General features: G+C 44.9%; 1 long non-coding RNA gene across 1 annotated transcript in view; it reads right to left on the bottom strand.

Annotated features, from left to right (window-relative positions):
- Positions 1-9,865: 9,865 nt before the first annotated feature.
- LOC140212874 (uncharacterized) overlaps positions 9,866-12,201 on the bottom strand; it is a 46,895-nt gene continuing 44,559 nt past the window's right edge. The window contains exon 2 of the long non-coding RNA XR_011889848.1: positions 9,866-11,486. This is a non-coding gene — a long non-coding RNA (uncharacterized lncRNA). The remainder of the gene's footprint in view (positions 11,487-12,201) is intronic.

The following is a 12,201-nucleotide window of genomic DNA, read 5'->3' as shown; positions in this document are numbered from 1 at the left end:
CGGTTGCTGGTGCATGAAACTTTTCAGAAGGGCAATAACAAGTGTGGCCGCTGGCGTTTCGCATGAAGTTATTCCGTCACAACCTGGAGCACATTTGTTTGCGGAGTAATCTTGGCGAGTGAGCTTCAGAGTTATTCTTTATTCCTAAAGAAAGCCGATAAAAACATTTTCACACAGAAACGACGTCGATGTCTGGTCGCTGTTTTATGGTTTATGGTCAATTTTATGAGAGATCTTTTTTGTTCATTTACATTTGCGAAGTGTGTTTTTATTTTTCAGGGCTATTTGCAAAATGTCATTAGTAAACAGAATACGCAAACGTACATCACACTATTTTTCTTTCCATGTCGCCTCCGTTAATGCCTTTTCTTTTTCATATCGTACTTGTTCAGACGGGGCACATAACATACGAATGCACAGTCGAGATCTCTTTGTGCGTGATGATTTGCGAACGCTAGTTCTATTCGCTATGTCGTCTCCCAAATCACTATGACGGCCGAGAATGATTTCATATATATGAGCAGCACTGCGCGAAAAGGAACACAGCTCGCATTGCTTCTCTTATCAGACCATTCATACAATAGGCACCGCTATACAATGTCGCCTGTGCCGTCATAATACTTCGATCGGTAACCAGTCTCGTCGAAATGGCAGTGTTGTGTCGGTCTCGCGCTATACGCCATTGCTGTAATGAAACATTCCTGAACGTCGTCGCTATTTCGGTAGTCGGATGAGCCTATCCTAGAGTCCCTTTGAGCACATGCCGCGCGATCTGCAGTGGAGTCTCGGACCGAGGCGTGCAACCTCCACTGCTGTGGAATGTGCGATTGCAGATACGATGAGTTTCGCTTTTTTTTTCGTGAACGAAAGTTGACACAACCAACAGTTCTGATCTCCTGATCTGAGCTTTTTTTTTATTTTATTTGTGTGTTTACACATTTTTTGTCTCTAAGAACTGTAACACCGCCTTAGACACAGCGCTTGTGTCTCGTCCTTGTTCCTTTGTGGATGCCTGTGTTAGTGCTGTTATAATTTTCAAATCACGCCTTAGGTGCCCTGAGCAACGATGACTTATGAGATATGCACTCCAGGTTTGTTCATTCCCACAACAGTCCAATCGTATATCTTGAGTGTAGTGAGGGTTTAGTTAGAACAGTCCCGCCTAATGCGTTCAATGGTCTCAGCGCAATCGTCTTCACACATGGCGTTGTCAGCCACTACTACTCCAAGAAGCGTCACGTTGCAGTGAAGCCAACAAAACAACAAACAAAGAATTATATTGGAGGCGCGCGGAAACGTAGCTGCCGTGCTATGGTTTACTTTCGCGAGACAGCGATGCTGCCACGGGTTCTCGGGAGCGGCAGATACTGCGGACGTTCAGGTCGAGCGAGCCAGCGTGTTCTATTCTCGCGCTACCTGCACGTGAACCCATCTTCTTCGTCGCCTGCTTTGGAGGCGACAGTCGCGCCGCTGCAATTAATAAACTATACCTACATACCCAGGCTGCACTTTACTACATCAATCAGTATCGCGATATGTGCTGTACAGATTCATTTTCCGTCAACAACATAAACGGCTGCCTGACGCAAGCGTTCGAAGATACCCACGTTTTAGCAAGAGATAAGCACCACATTACCAGAAGAATCATAGAGGCACTCGACATATTAAGATAAAGGATGCTCCTCTGCTGCTCATTCATTCTCCTCTTGAGCATGTGTTTCCTGCGATATCGAGCATAGTATTACAGATACCACGTCACGCGGCTCTCAGCTCTTCTCTTCCACTTCTATTCATAGGCGACCAAGCAAGGTTGCTTCTACTAATAACAGATGGGATAGGGAGACCGAGATCACTTTGGCCCCAATATGTTCTCGTTGTGCTGCATGTTATCCTGTTCTGATGTGGTGTGCGTTCATCCTGAACGACTGTGATCGCGTGAAAATGCTCCGTCTCTGTCGCTATTTATTCCTTAGCTTTCTAATGCCGCTTCACTCATTGTAGGATAGCAAACTGAACTTTCAGTTTTTGTTAACTTCCCTGCTTATTTTTTTCCTTCACTCACTCTCTATTTCGCATTTGACTTTTCAAGTACTGCTTTGCATTGTGCTTTGCAACTATCTAGTGGTGTTTTAAGCAGCTCTTCTTTTTTAAGGAAAGCCCCGCAAAGCTCTAACACAAGTAAATGTAATGCCTGCCGCAAAAGTAGCGATAGAAGTTCATTGTTAACGTGCGTCTTTACGCCTCACTTCGGCAGTTACCACAGTTCTAGGTTTTATCTTGAATATCTTAAGCATTGCCGTTGTATTAAACGTAATATAAAGCTCGCAACCGCGTTAGGCGCCAAGGTACCGGATCCGAAAGCAACTTTGCCAACATTTGGTGAGCGCTTGGCAATTGTATGCAATGTGACGGTAATTCAGTTACCAAAACGGACACAATAAGTGCTTCTCTTATAAGGCACTGTTTCGGAAAGCACTGCGGATGGGTTACGGAAAACGAGGCCGGTTCAATATTTTAGCACCGGAAATTGTTCATACTATTTTTTTCAAACTATGCGTCGTATTAGCGACGACATGGTCGAAATGAGCGAGCATAGCAAATGTCATTGTGATAAACGCAACTATTAAACACTTAAAAACATATCGCTTTTCTGTTCTTTAAAAGCCACACTAGGTTTGTAGTGTTAGGATCGGCCTGCAGGGGCACTGCTCTGCAATGCTATTTCAGCCCGCAGCAGGTGCGTCGATCGATCCGCGGTGCTGGCGCCCTTCAGGCAACCAGCGAGAACCACAGCGCTAACCAACCGTGAACTTCGTTTGGAGAACTTGACTATGGCGGCGTTAATCCACCATGCGCCTCGTTCGGGGAATCGGAGACTACAGGAGAAAGGCAGCTCTGGAATTTAGAGGCGCCGGACAAGCGGCAACCGGCGGCCACGCTGCGGGGGTCAGCTTGGGGAACCAACGCGCCTTTCAAGGCTCAAGATAATGGGCAAGCGGCGGGTCGACTGCGTTGACGTTTGACGCTGTGAACCGGCAGTGAAAGCTGTGCGTACGTGTGTGTGTAAACCTCCTCCCCCTTCGCTCAAAAGGGGGCCGGCTAGGATGACGTCGAATGTTTTTGCCTCACTCAGGGATCTACACTGTAAACGGAAATGAGCCGAAAAGGGCATTTTGAGGGATGTGACCTCTCTTGAGACTACGTGCCTGAAAACCGTGCTCCCTTACAGTGGTATAGAAATGTTCAGCGTCCTCCATTTCGTTCCCTCGCAAACTGGGGATGAAAGAAGGAGAAATAACCTCAATTCTACATCCTTTTTAAGAGTGAGTTTAGAAGATAGAGGCCTCCCTTTAACGTAAACGGAGTTTTGTTTCTCATCTTAGGCGTTATTTTCTTTTCTTTGACACATCTGTGAGAAGGAAACGAGAAAGGATAGATATATTGTCCAAGTGGTTCTTTTTCTCTTTTTTTTCTTTCTACAAATTTATACATTTCCGGAGTGCAAGCCAACTTATTTAGGCCGATATAATAGACGATTTGTTCGTCTCGTCGACCACAATGTCCTGTCGCGCTGCCAGGACCCCCGGTCGGCATCTGACGAGCTGTCTTCGGAAGCGAGACCATGCAAAACTTCGACGGTTTCGGCCATAGAATGTCCTCGGTTCTGTTCGTTTTCCCATCAACTAAAAGTGCAACTGAAGGCTAAGCCCGCAAAGCGCCCCTGTCGTCGGCGCCGGTGACGGCACCTGTTTTGCTCATCGTAGTTCTGCGTGTGTGTCTATATGCGTGCTTACGAGGCAATTTCGGAGGCCGTCGGAGAGTGTTTCGTGTAGTGTGGTACCTCACAAGAAAGCTACCTGCCCCACTGCGCAGCACGGTGGTGATCGGCCACCGCGTAGCCATCGGTTTGACGTGATCTGTGTACTACAATACACTTTTGTGGTTCGCGCGGCCGTGCTCGGGCATTCCCTACTGCGCCACAATATGATAGCGGCTAGTAAAACCTCACCCACAGTCCTCAAAAAACCGGACCGCGTACGGTGTCAACTGCTTTGGAAACGACGCATTTCGGATTACCGCTTGCCCAGTTGCCTCTTGTCTCACGCGGCCTTTTCAAGCTGCGGTGGTGAGTACGGCGCGGACTCATTGCGCTATGCGCATAATGCTCACACCTTTTATGTCGCAGTGTTGCGACCCCATCGGTCCTCTCAAGAAAACTCAAGGAGCCAGTGCCACACAAAAAACAGGCATTTAAATTTTATTTTGAATTTGTCGTGTTTTACGTGTCAGAACCATTATCTGATTATGAGACTCGCCGCAGTTGGGGACTTCGGATTAGTATAGACCTCCTGGGGTTCTTTACCGTGCACAGTTCTTTAATGCACGGCACGCGGGCGTTCTTGCACGCCCCAGTATCGCAGTGCTGCCGCCGTGGTCAGGATTTCATCCTGCGACCTCGTGCTTAATACTAAGCACAACGCCAAATACACTTATAGCAACCACGGCGGATCAAAGGGTGTTGGAGTTTGTCATCAGCTGTGTTTGATAACCATTTCGCCCTAAGTGTCGATATAAGTTGTGACAGCCCACTTGCAAAACACAACACGAAATTTTAGTCTGTCGTATTTTGGGACTTTGTTTCTGTTGTCTGTAGTGTGACATCCTGTAGTTCTTGATCAATATTTAATAAAAAAATGACAGAGACCTCTTTAAGGATATGCTAATTTGTTAGTAGAAAAAAGAAATAAAAGGGGAAAAAATAACTTCCCCGCAGGGATTTCGAACTTCGCACCTGAGGATCCCGAGCCCAGCATCTTACCACTGCACCACGCCAAACATGTCTTCTGCTGTATATTTTACTTATATCATTTTTTTTCTTTATTACATGGAAAAAAAACTGAAGGTGTATTACAAAGTTGACACATCTACACACTTAAAACTCAGGCATACACACACATGCATCCATTATGTGCATCCAGTCTGGTGGAGGTTCCTGCGCAGCTTACACACTTCTTACATCTACACTCTCTGTTTATGTGCGCATTGGCATTTTAAGAGCCATGATGCACTTTCACTCCACCGCGTCAACTGCCGCATCTCTAGAAAAGTAAAAGTTTTCTTACCATCGACAGGTACATTGTGTAGTGCTAGAACATCGCTTTTGCTGTAGGGTATCCATATTAAATAAGAAATACCGAAATAGACAACGGTGACCGGGGACCCTGTTAGGTTGCTACTGCTAATTTCGACAGTTGTCTCTCGCTCTTCACACTTTTGAGCGTGCATATTATTCTGTGTTCAATGCAAAATAGCTACATAAACATTCGTGGATGATTGTTCATTCTGACAGCATACTGGCTACTCTCGGCAGCGCTGTAGCAGAATAATGAGACCCGAGCGAGACAGCTTTTCACGCAACTTTGTGGAACAACCCAAAACTTCTTTTTCGCTTCGTAAAAGCTTATGCAATATTTCTGGGAAATTACCTGTGTCAGTGTAACGGCACATGTAAGTCCACAGGCCTGTGTGAAACATCTTACCAAATAACACAAAACGAATACGCAGCCATTCCCGCAGGTGGTATGATTTTCATCAGCGGCCGATTTTGAGGAGGCCGGTAGGGCGTTTATGTTGCTTCTTCATCACGGCAAAATTATAACAATTGGCCACGTCGACTTTAATACCGGTGTCGGTGCTATCAGCATTGCCGGCTTCAGAGAAGCATGATTGAATACCGCGCAAGAGAAAAGTACAGGGTACACCATCGATGCGAAACTGACATACATTTTTAAAGCGTCGCGACTGAAAGCGCTTCTGTCGCGGCGCCAGAATTTGTGTCGCTGCGACAGAAAGTGGCACATTTCTAGCGCCACGACCGAAAATGTGTAGTCCCGACAGAGAGTTCCTGTTGCGACGTCAGAATCGCTGTTGTGATAGAAAGTTGTTGCTGCGACTTCATAAACTCTTGTTGTCGCGACAGAACGTTTCTGTTGCGACTTCAGAACTCTTGGCCATGCGACCAAATGATTCTGTTGGGCCATCAGAATTTCTGTCGTAATGTCAGAAATGTCTGTCGCAACTTCAGAAACATCAGGAACTTCTGTCGTACAACAGAAATTTATGTAGTTGCGACAGGAATTCCTGTTGTCTTTTTCAACTGGGAGCAATTTGTGTCACAGCAACATTATTTTTAAGGCGGCAAATTACTGTCATGCAGCATGAACAATGCGAACAGCCAGCCTGTTTCTGTGGTAAATGGAGGCACGCAGTGTGTGCACACAATTATGTTCATTTTATTAGTTTTGTGAAATAAGCTTCAAACTGCATGCATTTTCAGTGGGAAATCTGTACCAGCACTTCCTTGTACCAAATTTTCTATGCACAAATGTTTGTGCATAAGAAATCTAAGTTTCAGGCAGTTACAGCCTACAATCCTTTCTTCTGTATGCAGACACTAACTGCGTTTTCATAGTCATGTATTGCACGTTTGACCAGTGCTGAAAAGGATAGATGGAATAAATTCAAAGAGGCCTGCGAATTTGTGTGCTTGGTCAGGCTTTGACTTACTTTAGTAACGTGTTCATGTGCAGATGTCGTGTGAATCCATACTTGGACTTTAGTTACGTTTCACTGCATCAAAAGAAGCCAATCTCAATTTTTTTCTTGTCTCTTGCCCATGGTGTCCACATACCTGAATGTATTCTGAGTTTTTATACCAAGACAGCAGCAGGGCATCAAACATGCTAGAAACATTAAAACAAAGAACAAGGAATGTGCACAAATGATCCACGGAGTCACAAAACAACAAAGAGGCTTCAAAGAAGCGGAGGCAGTCAGACTTGTGCAAGCATTCATTATTAGCAGGGTGACCTATAGCCTCCCCTTTCAAAAGCAAAATAAGGCTGAAATGTCTAAAGTGAGCTCCATCATCAGGGAAGCTAGGGTTCCCAAAAGCACAAGCGCCAAAAAGTTGGAGGCTCTTAGGTATTCAAAACACATATGAAGACAATGACAAGGCATGTGATCACCCCTGAGAGAGAACATCTGAATTCTACAAAACAAGGAAAAGCTATGTTACAAAAGGTGGGATATCCCCTGATAGCGCAGTATGGCTGAGAAAAAACAGTTTTGCTACCCGGACAAACAAGAGAGAAAATTCTAGTTTCACCAATCGCAAAGAATATGAGCCCGGAACACCACCAAAGCAGAAGAAAAGCGCAATCAAAGGCTTTACAAAAGAAATGTGAAAGAAATCCAGACATATGCTACACAGATGCGTCTAGAGTGGCAACAGGCAAATTCACAATAGTGGCCTTCAGCTGGTCCACAGGGATAACAACCTCCATTCGGAACCCTTTAGCCTGCACCGTGGAGGCAGCAGCCATAGCACTGGCCTTTCGAGATGCAGAAGCAAAAGAAACAATCTGCATTGGCCATGATGGATTCTAAGGCAGCATGCTGTTTGTGCATGACGGGTACCGTCCCCCACAAAATTCACAGAATTGCACCAGGTGGTAATTTCGTGCCCGGTGCACTCTGGACTCGAGGGAAATGAGAGGGCGGTCCGAACTGCTCGAGCAATAAGCATCCGAGCACTAGTCAGTCCTTTCAAGGAACCCCTATTGACCCACACGACACCTTCCAAAACCAGGAAAAAGAGACAAAAATACAGACGCCCGCACTCCAACCTTATGCAAGAACAGGCCAGGGATTGGTGCTGTGTACAGACTAACACATATCTACACCTACAAATACTCAATACGATACACCCTGCATTCTATGAAAGTACGTGTTGGTGCGGGGAGCTGCCAACTCTTGCCCACGTAACATGAACGTATAAACTACAGCCTCCAAATTTCAATTCGCCCCTTACGCCGCAAGTGCCAAGTAACAGGCACTGGGATGTTTGGCTTGCTAGTGAAGATGTAGAGAGCCACAGAGCTCTTCTCGATCAAGCCCAGCAAACCACAGAGACCAGTGGAGCCTTGCACTGAGGGACGCATCGACCGCCCAAACTACTAAGAGAAATAAAGTTTATACTACTATTACTTGCCCTTAGTGCTATTAGCCATCAAGTTTATCTGCAACTACAAATGAGCCACTTGTCACTTGATTGACTCAGTTTCCATCCAGAAAATGCACTCTTTGTAGGAGGGCATGCATGATTGATTGCGTATGTGCAGCATTTTGTTGCCACAGAGGGGCATGTAATATGGCAACCGACATAAACATTAATACACTCTGGAGTAACTTGTTCTGAATTTAACTTTTAAAAAATAAAGAGCAATTTCCATAAATGACAACATGTGCTTTTTTTTTTTAACTCGGTGAGTAGTGTGCTACCGTCTGGGATTTCTTTTTATTCCACGTGGTAGAGGTGTGCGGCTGTCATTGTATTGCTTTCAAGCGTCTGCATTAAGTGTGCTTGTGGCACCTGGGGCTAATTCTCAAAGCGAATATGTTTCAGGTAATTGTGAATTCTCGTGAAACATAACACGCATACTGCTGTATTTGTCTTGAAAGATTTATTCAGAAGAACAGCTTTTATAGCTTCAGTAAATTATTCGTTGTGGCCAATTCAGCTGACCCTTTCCGCGACTGACCATTAATTTTACAGGAGTGGCTTTCTATATTTCTAGTATTCATTGAGTATACTGCTTCTTTTCAGATATGTTGAGATCATACAAGTCTGCATTCCTACGAACATAAACAGCCAGAGGCAACATTGCAACGACGGGGATCTGAATATCAAAAACAAAATATCAATAATAGCAAGAAGTACTCACAAGCAAATGTTTGTTCTCAGAGGGATGCAAGAATAATACAGCCCATCCAGGGGTGCACGAAGGCCAGATAATGGCCACAAAAAACAAAGCTTACTCATATGTCACAGCCATTTTAGTCAAAAATGACATTTAACTTCAGTGTACGCATAATGAAGCCTTGCCAATTATGTCAATTTACTAGCACTACCGTACAGTACTGCTAGGCCCCTAAACGGTGGCTCACATTTGCAGGCAGCAGTAGGTGCAGCGACATCCATCATTCGTGCATCACTGATTTTGGACAATACACACCTTGCTGCAAGGACAAGGAGCCACAATATCGCTTTCTAACAATTATTCGCAATTAGTTTGAGAAAGGCGTTTCCAACCACACCAGACTACACCGGCATTGCCTTGCAGCATGCTCTACACCGGGAACGTAACTCTTTGCCCCCGAACCCAAGATTTCTGTTTACCTGGCATAAGACGATGTGCAGACAATGCTCACCTGCCCCCTGCCCTCCTCGACCCGCCCCCCCCCCCCCCCCCAACACATGCACCAAAACACTGCTGGCTACGGCACTGATCCTTGTTACAAGAAATAGAAGTACGGATCCTTGGTCTTGATGTTCGCCCATCCGGCACAAGATCAAATTGGCTAGGCAAAATAAAGAAGACACCAATGTCCACCTTCCACCTGATATGAAAGATTGCGTCTAAATGTGGAGGAGATTGTACCTAAATAGCCAGTAATGTTGTTTGGTCTGTACTCCAGCCACATATTATTTATTAGGCTCAGTTTTACTGGCTCCCACCGAAGCAGAGGGGTCAGATTGAGATCATTATTCAGAACGTGATGAGGGCAATAGCTGCTCTCCCTCTGTTCGCTCAAGAACACGCCCAGGTGAACACCATGGCAGCATTGCTAATTCAAAGTGAATGAGCATGTGAGTTAAGGATGTTGCATGTTGCAGTCATTTCTGGTTGCTTCGATGCAACAACAGACTTAACGCCATGGCACGGCTGTACACTGAAGTTTTTTTGGACCAATGTATTTTGTACAGACGCTGGTAATACAGGAGATGCAAACATAGTATGAGTCAGCCTTAAGTACTTCCCTCTTTATAAAAATAAGGAATATACAAAGGATGTCTGCAGCTCTACTTGAGCTTCATACAATACATGACAATAGTCTGCAGAACAGGGCTGGTACACGGTAAAGTCACACATGACACCAATGAGGCAGACTCATTTTTATCAAACATCGCCCAAATACAGACACACCAATTCCTTGAGTGTCATTTAACAGCTGAAACAAGACAGTAAAGCCACATAGCTTTGTCAGAAGATACACAAGCTTCGCAACTACTCATTTTAAATGCTTGCTTACACTAGGTACAGGGATACATCTCTGGCCTTTTCAGCGCCATGGCAGATAAAGAACACAACAACAAGAACATGTATCTACCCGCACCTCTTGTGCCAGGCTCACTTACCGTCTTTCTACCCCGAAAAGTTTGCTCTGATGCAACACATGCTATTACGCTCAAATTTGACAGCCATCGCTGCATCAATTTTGCCAGCACTGTCAAGGACGCAGTATTCTTCACTGCAATTTATCATCAGGAAATATGTAATTTTAATAATGTGAGCACAGGCATTTTGACTCACTTATTATGAATGGAAAGAAATGTCACTGCTGCCTGAATGAAAAGAGTAATCTTCCGCAGTTGTAGAGAGTCAGTGTAGCTTCGTGCAATACTGTTTCACAGCAAGTTTGTAGAAAGTATCATTACAGGCAGGGAATTATAGGCCTAATTGTGCTTTTCACTTGCTGTGAATGTGACCTTAAACAAACCATTGTGTGTAAAAAGGGCAAATGTATCAGCGAGTAGCATTTGTGTGTAAAAAGGGCAAATCTATCAGCACGTAGCTTTTTGCCTTTTGAGAATTTTTAGCATCCATGGTGGAGAGATTAAATTGCCATTGTATCTCTATAAGTCATGCCTCTAAAGATGCACATGGTGTTTAGGAAGGTAAATTTTTTTTTTTAAATAGGGAGGGACGTACAGAAAATCTTTACTGAGAAAAGGATCTGCAAGGTTTCCAGCCTGGGCTCAGGCCACCCGGGCATTATGTACGGTGAGGCATAGCCTTTCCACCGCTGCTTGGGCCCGCTGGATAGCCCATAGTTGGTCGTGTAGTTCCGAGCTAGTCAGAGCCCTTAGCCATCGCTCCTCGAGAAGGTCCGGTTCTATCTTGTCCTCTACGTATATTGATCTGATCTGTGTGCACTTCCATAAGATGTGTGCCATGTCTGCGTATTCGTGCTTGCAGAGCTGGCAGCTCGCGTCTGGGTGTTGTGTTGCATTTACTCTGTTTAAGTGTACTGGGTTTCGGAACGTTTCCAATCTGTTTCTTGAAACCTGTCGAGTTGTTTTACGGGGTTGTGGGTATGTTTTTCTTTGTTTTGTATAGTGTATCAGTATGTCGTGGTACGTGACCAGTCTGTCCCCGCTGTCTCGTATCGCTACTTCGTTGTCGTCGCCTCCCCGCAGTCCTTCCCTTTTCCCCGGGGGTTGCAGGGTGTTGGGCCGTCACTGTCCGAGCCGTGGTGGGTTAGTTCTCGCGCGGCTCGGTCGGCCTTCTCGTTGAGGTTGGGAGGGCCATTCATGGTTACTTCTCCCATATGTGCCGGGATCCATTTGAGGTATTTGGGTCCTGTCAGAGAAACACAAAGGTATTGTTCCAAAATGGTACAGAAAGGTGATTCAGAAGAGCTCTCTAACTCCATTGACTAAATTTTCAGAGGTGATTGCAATGGGTGATTCCCCTGTTACTCTGGTATTGCTAGTCTGGCACTTACTGTCAGTGATATGCACAGCATACCAATCTTGGAGCTGAACTTTCAAGAGCCAATTAAGAGGCATGTCATAGGTGATTTAATCATGGATTTTTTCAGACAGATGGAATTGTCGCATTAAAACTGTGTACGAGCATTTAATCATCATACAGCTGTGAGAAGGTGGTAGTTTTGTGTGGTAAAGCCTCCAAAATGCCTGACCAGTGGCATTCTCTGTTGAGCTGACCATTCAGGCCTCCCCACTAGCTAAATTGTGGACACCACAGGTAGTATCTCCTCCATGCTGGGTTACGAGTTTTATAGGCTTTCTTTAAACAAACAATTAATTTATTCTTTATTTTTGCTGCCATTTTCATGGCCAGTCTATGCTTTTTGTATCAAAGGCAATATTATTTTCATTATTATGGCCTTCAATGTTTAATTGTAATATCCCATATAATCCACCGCGATTACTCGTAAAAGAGAAATCAATATAGAACAAACAGTAGATGTGGGCAAAAGTATGGGCATTGACTTGAACAGTCACCTGCGAAGGTTTAAAATCAGGTTGCTCAATGGATTGAATAATCCCAG

Source organism: Dermacentor andersoni, chromosome 8 (genome assembly GCF_023375885.2).
Source record: "Dermacentor andersoni chromosome 8, qqDerAnde1_hic_scaffold, whole genome shotgun sequence".
NCBI classification, from domain to species: domain Eukaryota; kingdom Metazoa; phylum Arthropoda; class Arachnida; order Ixodida; family Ixodidae; genus Dermacentor; species Dermacentor andersoni.
The sequence above is the reverse complement of the archived record's forward strand: the minus strand, read 5'-3'. Positions and strand labels throughout refer to the sequence as shown.